Source organism: Corvus kubaryi, unplaced genomic scaffold, assembly GCF_017639235.1.
Source record: "Corvus kubaryi isolate FWS band 111438036 unplaced genomic scaffold, C.kubaryi_AGA036_p1.0 37397, whole genome shotgun sequence".
Lineage (NCBI taxonomy): Eukaryota > Metazoa > Chordata > Aves > Passeriformes > Corvidae > Corvus > Corvus kubaryi.
This window is the reverse complement of record NW_024581136.1, coordinates 20,818,424-20,831,778: the sequence shown is the minus strand read 5'-3', so window position 1 is coordinate 20,831,778 and position 13,355 is coordinate 20,818,424. Positions and strand designations below refer to the sequence as shown.

At 46.2% G+C, this 13,355-nt stretch overlaps 1 long non-coding RNA gene across 1 annotated transcript; it reads right to left on the bottom strand.

Moving 5' to 3' along the window:
- Positions 1–2,496: 2,496 nt before the first annotated feature.
- On the bottom strand, positions 2,497–7,906 carry LOC121671137. The gene is made up of 2 exons (XR_006018402.1): positions 7,710–7,906; positions 2,497–5,680 (listed from the first exon to the last, which is right to left on the bottom strand). It is a non-coding gene; the product is annotated as an uncharacterized LOC121671137 (long non-coding RNA).
- Between the last annotated feature and the right edge of the window lie 5,449 nt (positions 7,907–13,355).

Here is a 13,355-nt window from a genome sequence, read left to right as displayed (position 1 = left end):
GCTGGGGAGAGGAGGGACAGTGCTGGGGAGGGGAGGGACAGTGCTGGTGCCCTGCAGCTGCTGCTGGAGCTCATCCTGCTGCCCTGCAGAGCCCTGCACTGCAGCATCCAGGGCAGAGGGTAAAGCAAGGAGCCTGACAGGAACTTTCTCTCAAACTGGGGACGTCCAAACAGAGCCCTTATTTACTAAAGTGATTGAGTCATCTGTTCATTTTCACTGACTGGGGTTTGGCCTGTGAATACAGAAGTTGGAACTGCCTGTTCTTCACTTGTTTTTCCATGTCTTGGACATTCTCTTTCCAGTCATGTTTTGTTCCATCTCATCCATCTCCCTGAAGACACAGTGTCTGTTTAGCAGTGACTTATAAAATAAACTAATCTTCAAGGCAGGACACTTCTGCTCTCTGTCTTACCCTTAATAGGTATTGAAATGAATGAAATAATTCCTAAGTTGTTTGAGAAGCATAGTGATGATCCCTACATGTGATTATTTTTTTAAAAGGACTCCTTTTATAATTTGCTCTTTATTAAGTGGACAGTCTTTAATAGTGTTTATCACAAAGGCACATTTAAATCTATTCTGTTCCATTTTGGCTTCTCAGAACAGTCTTTTCACTTCTCCATAGAAAATGGGAATGGACAAAATGTGAAGTGTGTGTGAGTGAAACGATGGTGCATGGCCTGGTGGAGAAACTGATCTTTTAAAAATAATATCTTGCAATCTTTCTCCTAATGGATTTGGAATGGGCCTGTTCCAAGCTCGTTAATGTGGGGCTGCCAGCTCACCTGCCTCTGTTTAGCTTTGTGAAGGGCTTTCCCTACTGTATTTTTTAAATACAGAACTAAAACCATGCTGAGCTTTTCTTTTGCCCTGACAGAAGCTTTTATGTGTGAGCAGTGGCTGCTTTCTATTTGCTGTCCTGTGCTGCAGCCCTGTGCAAAGCTCGGTGCATTTTGGGAACAGCCATCCTGGCATCACCTCTGGTTACTAGGAACTTCTGAAGGAACAACCCATTTTGGGATTCATTATTTGCCTGTCCTCCCTTTGCATAAATGAGAGAAATATCTGTCCCCTTTGGAGGGAGTGGGACAATGGAGAACAGTCCCCAGGGTAAAGGGACCCCCGACTCTTTGTCAGTGACAGGTCAGCTGTGAATACTCACGGGCTGTCCGTGAGCTGCTGCTCTGGGAAACCCCCGGCAGGCAGCACAGCTGGGCAGAGGCAGGGCTGGGAAAAAGAACCTGACACAGAGGGATTCATTTTTTAATGAAGGTTTATGGGAGTATATGAGCACACACAGGTACGAGACTAATGAAATCCATGTGCTAAAAGAAGAAAAGAACCTGCGTTAAGCTTCCCTTGCTCATCACCAGGCCTGGATGGAGAGCTGAGGAATGGAATGGAGAGACAGAGCTCCCCTTCCAGCCCTGCTTCCCTCTGGGACCCCCTCATTCCACAGTGGACTTTCCAATGCTCTTACAGCCCTGAAGGGTCTCTCAGATCCTTCCATACAGACCCTTCATTGCTTCTGCAGCAGCCCTGTTCCTGTTTAATGGGATGTGCCTGCTTCTGCCCTTTCAGCTTTGGGGGCATCTCCCAGTGCAGTGGCACTGGCCTTGTCCCTGGCCCTCTCTGCGTGCCTTTCTCTTGCTCTGTTTTCTCTAGGGAAAACAAGATGTCCACTTGTACATATAAACAGAGATATCTAATAATGTGCCTAAAATACTCAAGGAATTCCTTAATGGAAGTGTGAAGAATAAACGCAGTGTTTCCATATTCAGCCCCAAATAATGCATCCCTCCTCCCTGTTCCTGTGCTGAATGCACAGTGATTAATACAAGGTGTAGCACCCTTGGTGTGAACTGTGGCCACATTTCCCTTAAACACTGACAGAGTAAGGATGGGGGATTTACCCTGTCCTTGACTCTGCTGCCAGAATCAGGATGGGGACATTGTCCTGTCCCTGGCTCCAGTGGCCTCTCCTGAGCAGGGTGAGGGCTGCCAGCAAGGCCTGTGTTAGCACATCAGTGAGATTCCCATGGCAGGGATGGAGCCAAGGACTCACATCTACAAATGTAATTTAATGTTTTTAATGGATAATGGCTGTACTTCTGTTGAGCTTTCTGCCAAGGAAGGAAAGAACTACAATTGTGCTTTATGAAAACAAGGTGAATGAGCAGATTTGGGACAGTCCAGGCTGATCTTGTCAGACACGACCTGTGCAGGAGCAGAGGGGCTACCAGCTGATGCTCTAATTTGTTCAAAACTGTGCAATTAATTGAAGCATGGTGGGAAGAAATTATTTGTATGGAGTTTATAAATGAAAGGTCCTGCAGGACTGAGATGGGTGAGACTGGAAAAAAAGGGCTTCCTTATCTTTACCTTCTCCCTTTCCATATCAGTTTACTGGGGGTATAGAACTCGACATAAAAACTGAAGACTTATTTCCTTGCTGTGTTTGACCCGTGCACGTGGTGACATAAAGGACGGGACAACTGAGAAACACTTATTTTTATTAGTTTTCTTTTCCTCCACAAACCTGTTTGGTTCAAAATAGGAGCAGTGTAAATAACGCCAAATATATTGGTACCTAAATCCTTCCTGCAATAATGCAAGGAGTTTAGGAAACCAGGTATGGACTGTTGTTAAAACACAATTTTCTTTCTGAAAACATAACCATGGATTAAATCAGTTGGGTAATTAAGAATTAGAATTTGACTGTGCAAAGGACAAAGAAAGGTTTCTAATTATTTTATATTAATATTGTGTTTTCACTCAGAGTAGGACTCCGTGAGAAAGGCTATTTTTGGACTGAAATTTTAGAGCAGACCTCCTTTGCTGTAATACAACATACTTCTAGTAAACCTCCTGTGTTTCAATGATCAGCTTTCCAAACTTTGTGTCCCAGGAGTTTGTTCTTTATGTGGTTTTTTCCCCCTATTGGAAGCATCTCAGTTTTTCAGCTTTAGTTTTGGATGGACAGTTACAGTGAGGGAGTTTAGTCCAAGAATATCAGTGTGGTATTTTTATTACTATGATTGGGCTGCCCTGTTAATGGTTTACTTAAAACAAAGAGACCTTTGCTGTGGTGTTTGCTGCCCAGTCATAACTATCTGGAGTATTTCAAGTATTCCTAGGTTTTCACTCACAAGGATAAGAGCATCTGCAGCTGTCTGTCCTTTCTAATGTCTCTTGCTTCTGCTTTAAATATTTCCCTTGGAATTCTCAGGAGCTTTGGGAATGTTTTTTTAAACTCTCAATCCCTGGCTGGCTGTAGCTTGACACCCAGCAGGCTGTTGCATCCTGTGCTCCAGGCAAAACCTGTTAAAATTGTGGAGCCTCCCTCAGAGCAGCTGGATTCTGCCCTTGGAAAGGCTGGGTTCTGCCCTTGGGAAAGCTGGATTCTGCCCTCAGAGAGTCTGACTCTGCCCTTGGGAAGGCTGGACTCTGCCCTTGGAGGGAGCCGGGTGCCGTGCTGGGGCCTGCAGCACTGGGGACACTGGGCAGTGGTTAAAACACACAGCAGGGGCTGATGTTGTCTCTGGTCAGTGTTTCTGCCTTCAGACAGAACCTGAGTATTTCCAGTTCTTGTGATGTTTTGGGGCTGAGGGCTTTCAGCAATGCAAAAAATGGCTGTTCCAGACTCAGTTTCCTCCTGCCCTGAGGTGCTGCAGTGAATGTTACCACGGATAGAAATCAAGTTAAACATCAACAGCAAAGTAAAGAGGATCAGGGTACAAGTTGAAGGGTTGTGTGCCTGTTTCATTAAGGCATATGAATGGCTTCATGATCTGAAAACACCCCATTTAATTAGTGTTTTGTTCTTCAGATCGTTAGTTCCTCTAAGAAATTATTTATTTTTATCCCACTAAGAAAATGAAGCTATAAAAAAAGCTGTTCCACTGTTTCTAATGGGTGATGGTTTGCACTTTGCTGTTTCCCTCAGTGGCCTAAGGTCAGTGCTGAAGCTGCTGCAGGACTCCCCTCACATCCCAGACGGACACCAGGAACTTGATTTTTATGGTATACTGATTTAAACTTATATTTGGCATTAGCTTAAAAGCTAATTCTACATCAGCAAACTCCTGTAGGAGCATTTCCAAAGCAGCTGGGACGTTAAGAATCCTTCATTGCACAATGGGAGAGGTGTGGGCTGTGCCAAGCTCGCGCTGCACTGTCAGACCAAATTCCTTTCTGGGAGCTTTATTGTGCAGTTGTTGCCGAGTCACAGGAGCCCAGAAGGTACATGCAAAACTGCACCCAGGGAAATCCACAGAAATATCTGGATGGAAAAAATCTTGTTTGATAAAAACGAACATTCTCTCCCTTCTGAACATGAGAGTTCACCTCATGAAAGCAGTTCTATCTGATTTTTAGTATCTCTGAGCTTAAAATAATTGCTCTGTTCAAAGAGCCCATATAACTCACAGTGAGATGAATAAATAATGTACTTTGGTTATTTTGCTACTTGAAGAATTGATTAATTATGATACAGAGCAAGTAGGTATTGAGCTGAGCAAACTGGCTGGTAACACATGTTCTCTCTCTTCTGTCTTAGTGGGAAAAATGTGTTCTCTATTTCCTTCTAGTGTCTGGCTTTTATCACTGAAAAACACGAGATCATGCAGTGCATCACAGCATTCCCAAGGAATGTTATCCGTGGCTGCACTGACACTGCATGGGGAGGTGCTGAACGGGGCCTGGGCAGTGCCAGCTGAATTCAGTACCCCGGGGCAGAGCATGCCAGAAGCTGTGTCCCTCTTATTTGTCTAAATTCTTAAGCGAGAAAGAACATGTAGAAACAAGAAGAACAGGAAGCACTGAGTCTCACAGGCAAACTGCTCCTTGCAGTTCTCTTTTTGGGGTTTCCAAGCAATGAAACAAAAGGTTGCTCTTGCTTTCAGACTGCATTTGCAAACATTTTCAGTCACTTTGTTTGCCTTTCATCTCCTGAGAAACTGAGTAAAACTGTAAATGAAACAAAAGCACTTTGACACCACAGATGAATCCGGAGGTATTTAGCAGCACAGAACTTGCTAGGAAGAAGCCAGGCAACATTTTCTGAGAAAGAAATGTTCTTGCTTCGTGCCTGGTATCTTAATCCACTCCTACCTTTTGTCTTCTATACCCCAGAGGAGCATAACTCAACATTAAAAAGCCCTCCACACAAAATATGCAGTAATAGCCTGTAAAAATGAAATGCAAAGCACAGTAAGACCATGTACAAATAGGAGCAGTGCTGTAACAGGAATCACAATCCACAGGCTCCTTCTCATCACTTGGAAGGCCACAGAGCACTGTCGCTGTGCTGTGCAGGCACTGTGGGGGTTCAGTCCTTTCAGATGACTTTCTCAGCTCCCCAGAGAACACAGCCAGCCCTGCCAGGGACAGCCAGCAGCGCTGATGGTGCTGCTCAGCCTGGTGGATCCTGCAGACACGGGAACTGCTGTCCCGGCCATTCAGGGCAGCTCCTCTTTAGTTTCCATGGCCACCACGGGGATGCTGCCGTCCCTTCGCATTCCAGGTACTTGTAAGGCCTTTGCAAAGCCAGCGGAGCTCGGTGTGTCCTCATGCTCCGAGAGAGGCTCTTGCCTGTTGCAGCTCTTCCCAACTAGGTAAAGTATGTGGAAGGACTCTGCCCAGCCTCTGATCCGTGCCGGGCCCAGGCTGGCCAGCTGATCTGCGGGAAGAAATCATTCTGCATGGCTCTCGTGCCAAGTTTTGTCAGAGTAACTTGAAAAGCATTTAAACTCTTTATTAACATTTATAAACCAGTTTATTCTCCATGGCAGTGATGCTGGGCAAGGGTTCTGCTTATTTTGGGTGCAGCCCTGCCTCTCTGGAAGAAAGCCTTTTGCAAGGTCTTGATCACCTTCAGTTTGATTTAAGGAATGAAATCAGCCTGTGACTAATTTTGAAACCAACTAAAAAGCAATAAAATTGTGTTGTCTCTGGGGACTTATTTCACTGATAAAATGAATGGTCTCAGCCAGATTTACTGCACAGGCAGAGTGCACTGGCCATGCTGCTGCATCAGAGGCCTTGGCAAAGCAGGACTTGCTCTATCCACTACTTTTTTCCCCCTCCTTTTGAAACCAGAGTTCCTTTCTTTTGGGAATCTGGTTTTGGCTCAGTGAGTGTCTCTACCCCCCTCTTCTCTCTCTTTTCAGTCTTGTTAGAAGTGCTGTATGAATTCTCAGACTCTCACTACTCCTGACGTGCTGCTGTTCCAGCTGAAGGGCCTTTCTCTCCTGCAATATCCTCGTTTACACACCCCCTCTCCTTTTGTCCTCCTCAGCACTGCACCTATCAGGTCTAGAATTTCTACCCTGTTCTGTGTGGTAGGTCAGGAAATAAGTCACAGTAAGGTGAAGGATGAAAAAAGGACTTAGATGATATGACAGAAATTATTTCCAAATGAGAAGAACACTGAAGTGACTTCTAGAAAATCAGAGCTTGGCTCCGACTGGAAAGGAGACAACTGAAGAAACTGCGATTAGAGAAACCATAGTGTTGAATTTTGGCACGTCCAACAGCAGATCAAATCCCACTAATTAAAATGTAGTTGAGCTAATTAGTAGGAGCAGAGTTGAACTAGGAACACTTTTAATAGCTTGGAGAGAAAAGATAGTAAGAGAAGTGCCAGTTTTTCAAAATGTTTAGGAAAGGAGCAGGGGGACGGGGAAATGTGAGAGAGGCCTCTCGCTAAGCAGATCAGGGAATTCGGTCAAACTCGTGGTTATTTAGGTCCAATTAGGCCTAATGCAGCCCAAACCCCGGGCTTGTAGAAGTGAGTAATGAAAGTCCCCCAGCCCTTGGCAGGCCCAGGCTCTGCATGCATCCATGCATAGTTTCCACTGAAGGACTACAGCCAAGTGAGGCGTGGAGTCTGGCTGTGGGGAGTACAAATGGGAAACTGGAATTTAAGGGGGAAAGGCACACTTCAGAGCTTCAGCTCATTAGAGAAAAACAGACACAAGCTTCCCTGCCTCGCACTCCAGATTTCCTCCCTTTCTGATTCTGTTGCTATGGCATTCATAAAATTCCAGCATTTCAATGCAGCAAAAGGGAAATCTGGCACATAACTGCATGTTAATCAGTTGTTTGAAATTAAATCAGGTTCAGCATTTCTAAAATCACCCCAATTACAGAATCACAAGACCAGTTAGGTTGGAAAAGACCACTAAGATCATGGAGTCCAACCTCTGACTGATCTCTACCTTGTCAACTAGAACTGAGGTGAGCCATGCAATCAAGGCAAGCCATTCCCTGGGGCTCATGTATCTCACCTGAGAGAGTCAGGTTTGTTCACAGCAGCTGCCCCGTCTGCAGAGTCCGAGGGGCCTGTGGAGCCCCCAGGATGGCCAGTCAGCAGTGGGTACCTGGAACCTCCCGGGAAGGGCAGGGCTGGCCAAGCCCAGGGACACCACAGGGGCTGGGGAGCCACAGCCTGAGAGGGGCTGAGAACAGCTGACTCTCCTGCTCCCACTGCAAACAGTGGCAGTGATGTACCACACACAGAAATTACTGCCTATCAATGAGGAAACAAATAAAAAACATTGGGGTTCTCTTTTTCTTTTTTTTTTTTTTTTTAATTTCTGTATGGGCAGAATGTTCATTCCTTAAGAAAAAACAAAAACAAAACCACACCAAAAAAACCCAGCAGCAACCAAACTTAGGGAATAAGCAGCAGCTCCTTGGAGACTTACCCCCTGTCCCCCTGTCACTTGCTCAGGCATTTCTGTGCACAAAGGGAGAACAAAGCAGACCCAGCAATCCATCCTTGAGCTGCACAGACTGTCCGTGCTGGCTCCCAGCTTGCTTGAGTTTCTAATGGCAACCACAAAAAGTCTTCAGCTATGGCAAGCAGTGCCATCTTTTTGTTAGGAGATGTTTGAAATCCTGCAAACTCAGTGCTCAGATTAAAGAGGTTTTATCTACATTTTCTAGGACTTTCTCTTAACTGTTCTCCTATGGAAAGAATGGTCTTTGAATTACTGAGAGGAAATTCACTGTCAGAATTTCAAAATGGAATTGTAAAACTGGAAAAAAGAATGTATATAACTAAACTGGAGGTGAAGGGACACACTTCCCAGTTTCACAATTCTCCTTTAATATTCAGATTCACCTCATATTCACTGAACAAAAATTAGAAATAAGTGTAACTTTTGGAAAGTTTGATAACCTTTGACAGAAATTTCCTACTTTACTGTTAGACTGACCTAATCCTATTGGACCTGTTTATCTACCCTGAAGCCTGTGGGAGTTTTACTGGTGAAAGTGTTGGGAGATATAAATTGTGTTGGAAAATTAAAAGGAAAATCAAAGAAGGACATGTAATTCAAACAAGGCAGGAAATGTTTTTCGCATCAAAATATGAAATACTCACACACAAAATTTGGTTAACATATTGAAATCTCAAATACTTCCTGTTGGAAAATTCCCGATCAGCTCTATAAATGATGGAGCTGCCAGGTACCCTCCTTCTCTCACAGAGGAGCCAATCTCTGCACCCACCTCTGAGGCAGTAAAGGAAGAGACAGGATCAGGAAATAGTGCTGGTAAATCAGCCGCAAAACAAGTAATATCAGTCTAAATATTAGCAAATACAAAATTATTTTTACAATAATATAGACAAGAATTTATAACTTCCATGACAAGAGTGACAGAAGCAGCAGTACCTCAGTCCTCAGTTGTGTTTCTTGGGTACACATTCTTTCTTACTCTTTTTCTTTTCATCCCAGTTTAGCAGTAAAACAGCATCTTGTTTCAAATTTGATGCTCCATGGGCATTACCAGGTCCTTTATTCCTGCAGTACAATGAGATGTGGTTTTCCCCTAAAAGCTTTTAGTTAATGCTGCAAAGCTTTCTGTTATTGCTGAATATTTTAGCAGCAGCAAAAAACAATTAAGAGGAAAATAGGAATAATTAAATGTCTTCTGCCATCTTGGATTGATTTACAGTTAAAATTTGGCAGTGTTCAGAGTAAAGTCTCTCACAGCCTACATACAGTTGTAGAGAAAAGAAAGAGGGGGCAGGAGGTTGGAAGGCTCGACCCTTCCTGAGTGCTGTGGCTGGCAGTGCTGTGGGGCTGCCTGTGTTGCTGGAGTAACTGTGTCCTCCATGGGAAAATCCTGCTACTTGCATTGGAAAGAGGCTCCACTCCCTTGGTTCATGTCCCTGCAAAAGCAGCGAAACCAGTGACAGAAGGATTTCACCAGTGCCTGGCTCTGTCACACTGACATCTCGTCTTTTCTTTGCTTGTGCTGACCCCTGTCACTCCTGTGCTTAGGGAGGGTTTTTGTGGGACAGAAGGAGCCTTATTCCCCCTGCATGCTAATTCTGGGACCGAGACTTGCTCTGAGCCGAGCACGGCTGGGTCTTCTTTAGCTGCCTGTGAACAGCCAGGGAAACAGAGGAGTTAGAAAGAATGTTATTTATATTGCTGCTCCCTAGCTGGCAGTTAATACAGACGGGATGTACAGCGATTCCTTCGGGGATTAACCGGCAGCTGGGCACTTCCCCTGGAGCCATTCCAGCCCTCCCCTCCCTGGGAGGCACAGAGGGGACGGATGTGCTGGGAATGCCCCTGGGGCGGCTGGAGGCAGTGGGGATCGGGCCCCAACCAGCAGCTAGGGTCACCTGCACAGCGCTGAAGCTGCAGGGCATGGCCAGGACCTGGCTTTGGGAAAGGTTCCAAAGAAACACAGCTCACAGCACATGCACGGGAATTCTCCTGGCTGCAGCTTCCACGGCACAGACTCTGCTCCACACCTCCTGACACCCCAAAACTGGCTGGGGGATAGAGAGAACTGATCAAAGTGGGTTAAGAAGTACTGACACCACAAACAGAATAAGTCAGTTTAGTTAGAAGCGCTGAATTACAGGTGTTTGCCCAACACCTCCAGGTGTTTGCAGGATTGAAGAGCTAATGCCCAGCACACACCAGAGACAGCCTGCAGCTGGACAGTACATGTGAAATGGTTCTGAACTTGAACATACAAAGTGTCCAAGGACTTTTCTTCCTTTTTTCTTCTTTGCCGGAAAGTACAGTCCCGATTCTGAGTCTTTTTTACATCTCCTGTAAATTACTGCATGAACATTTAAATCTGATTTTTACATTAAGATCTTACACAAAAGTATGCACTCAACCCTGTAACCTTTCCAAAGCTATGTTTAATCTATTACTCGTGGGCTTGTCATCTTGAGAGAATCTCTCATTTGTTCTGAGCGACAAGATACCATTCTGCTGTACTGATTTGGAGAGAAGAAAATGGTGTATTTCATAGACCTAAAATATGTAGAGTATGACACTGATTGCACTGATTAAAAACTATCCTACAGGACACAAACAGTGAGCACTGTGTTTGAGACGTGAAGCATTTGGGTCATAAAGCCAGGTCTCACTGCTGGTTTTGCTCTTTGATTGCACAGAGAGGCAAAGCGTGCTTTTGATGTGGATGCAGGGAGAAGATGAATAGTCCTCCATTTTCCTTGGTAGATTTTCAGGCAATAACCACATTCCCCACTGAACTGTGCACACCCTCGAACCTCCACCTGCCTCATGCTGGTTATGATAAACGTGGGCTTCTGGATATCACGGAGTGTTTGGCTGCAGGCAGGTATTGAAATGCTTCTGGCTTGGTGCCAATTCCTGACACCAGCTTTTAGGTCTTGTGGCTGGGAAATGGGAGGTTCACTTAAAACTCTCCCTCATAAATGCTCAAGGTCAATATCTGGGTTAACTGCAGTGCTGTGAAGATGGGTGGAAAGCTTCCCTGCAGGTTCCTGCCCCCCTTCCCAAGGGTGCAGCACTCCAGGCTCTACGCTGGGCAGGGATCTGGCCCTAGGGAAGGATAAGCTGCCCTGCCTGGGCTCTGAGCAGCTCAGGTTTGGGCACTGCTACACAGGAGCCTCAGTGATTTCACAGTGACCTGGCTTTGTAGGAGGGCTTAATAACCATGTTTACATTTCTTTCTTCTCTTAAATTACAGAGTTGATTTTACTTTTCTTACGATGGCAATTTTATTGTAAGGTTTTATTTCTCTTCTACTTTGTATGAAATGGAACACTGAGGTGGCTGTTTAGGAATCAAAATTACTCCTGTAATTGCAGCACAGTGAATAAGTATGTGCAAGAGAATAATCTTGTAAAAGCTGATTACCTCGATTATTAATAATTAGGATTTATGAGTTAAGTAATATGCTGCAACTGTATCCAATTCCTTGGCAATTTCATGTGGAAAGTTGAGAGATAATTTTAGAAATAATCCATTGTGAAATCCCAAGCGACAACTAAACCAGCATCTTAGGTTCTGCCTGTAGCTTCTCCCTTCAGCTCTGGCTGTTTGAAGCTGAAGTGGCAATTTGCAGTCTCATCTCATTTGTGGCCATACACATTTGTTCATTTTAATTTCTTTGTGCGTTGCTTAATTTGATTCTTAGCAAGATTTTTTGTTTTATTGGGTTCTCCTGGCAGAAGAATTAATAATACATCTGAGTAAGTGCATGTACGCAGGGTTGGCTGGTCCTTACATTTTCCTCTATATTTTTTTCTGATTGTTGAACAGATTCAGTATAAATTATTTTTTCCACATATTTAAAAAGATAAGGAATTACTTTCAATCTACTCTGATTATTTTTTTTCCCCCGATTCAGTGATATATGAAATCTGGCAAATTCAAGTCTTGCAAGTATGGAGAGGACAATTACAAATCTAAAAATCTTTTTTCTGTCCCTTCTCCCTTCAAGTTCAGCCAGGAGCCTAAGTGGTTGCCCATCCTTAAATAAGCAAGTCATTTTGTTGAGCACGCCCCAGAACTCTCTTCTCCACCCCCAGGAGGTGTCCAGCTCTCAGCAGCCAGCGCTGCGCTAGCCCATCCCTGTGTGTGCAGCTCTGGGCATTGCTTCCAGTTCAACTCCGCCGAGAAGCCACGTTTGCACCTTGCAGTAAAGAAAGCCAAGTGCGCTCCCGGCAGGTGCGGGGCACTGCCCTGCCAGCAAAGCCCTCCCTGCCGCAGCTGCGGCGTTTCCTGCGGGTCACTCGGAGATGAACGACCCGGCTGTTTCACACCGTGGCTGCAGGGCAGGGCTCACAGGAGCCACCTCGCGCTGAGTCCTCCAGCATCTCCGAACACTCCAGCTATCGCTGCTCTGCCAGTCCGGACGGAGGTGTTCATTACACAGGAACACAATCACACCTAGAGTTTGCCTTTCATGCGTTTGAGGGAAACCTGACAAACAGTCCAGCTTTAGGATTCAGTACTAGGGAAGCATTCGATATTGTATTTTACATTCCTAGCCAATGAGGCATTTCATAGTGGTGCTAATTCCTCATGTAAATGCTCCCTGTGCTGTGACAAGATGGCTTTTAAAACATAGGGATCCTTATTTTTTTCCAGTGGAAGCAGAGGCAGATTTTAACTGCAAAGGAGCGGATAGCAAAATAAAGGCATATTGTAATTACTACTGAATGTAACAGAGCAGAAAAATGTCTGTGTCACTTTATTTTAGTACTCTTGTGCTGAAGCTCTCCCCTCCTGGGAGTGCAGGGATCCTTGGCTGGTCTGCTGGAGTGGGCAGAGCTCGCGTCCTGGCACAGAAACATGAGCATATCTTTTGTTTGGCTTTTTAAAATCTACTTTGTTCTCCTTTGATGTATGTTTGAGCTGTATGTTGTCCCAAAGTCACAGCTAAGTTTCACCATTTTGACAGACACAGGTTTTTCAGGGTGATGTAGTTTGTCAGAATTCCCAGCAGATTCACTGTCTATGTCCAATTTTTTACGACAAAGCCCCTCCTTTCCCAGCTTTCTCCCCGCTCGCTGGCAGGCACCAGGGCAGCTCCAGCCGGCCAGGTGCTTCTAATGAACGAGCAGGTGCAGGGGCACAGGGGTCTCCGCCCGGGCCGGCACAGCCGCTGCACACCGCACTGCCGCCCTCGACTGCCGCCATGGCCCCGCGTCCAGGCTAAAATCAAACACGTTCTCCGGGAGGCCACTTGCGGATCCCTGCCTCAGAAAGCCCGGGGCTGTCGCTGCTGGGAACCGCACAGGCCGGGGAAGCGCTGCCCGTCCTGCCCGCGGCTTTCCTCGCCCAACCCCGCGGTAACGCGCGGCTGCTCCCGGCAGGCCCCACCCCGCTCCCCCCGCGGCCCCCAGGCACGGCCGGGACGCCCCGCGGGCCCCGCTACCTGCGCGGGGCAGGGGAAGGGCCCGGACAGCCCGGCCCCGGCAGGCGCAGGGGCTGTGCCGGCGGCGGAAGCGCCGCTCCGCCCGCCCCCAGCCGAGCCGCAGGTGGGGCGGGCGCGGCCGGAGCAGCGCGGGAGCGGCCCTGGGAGCGCGAGGAAAGAGCGGG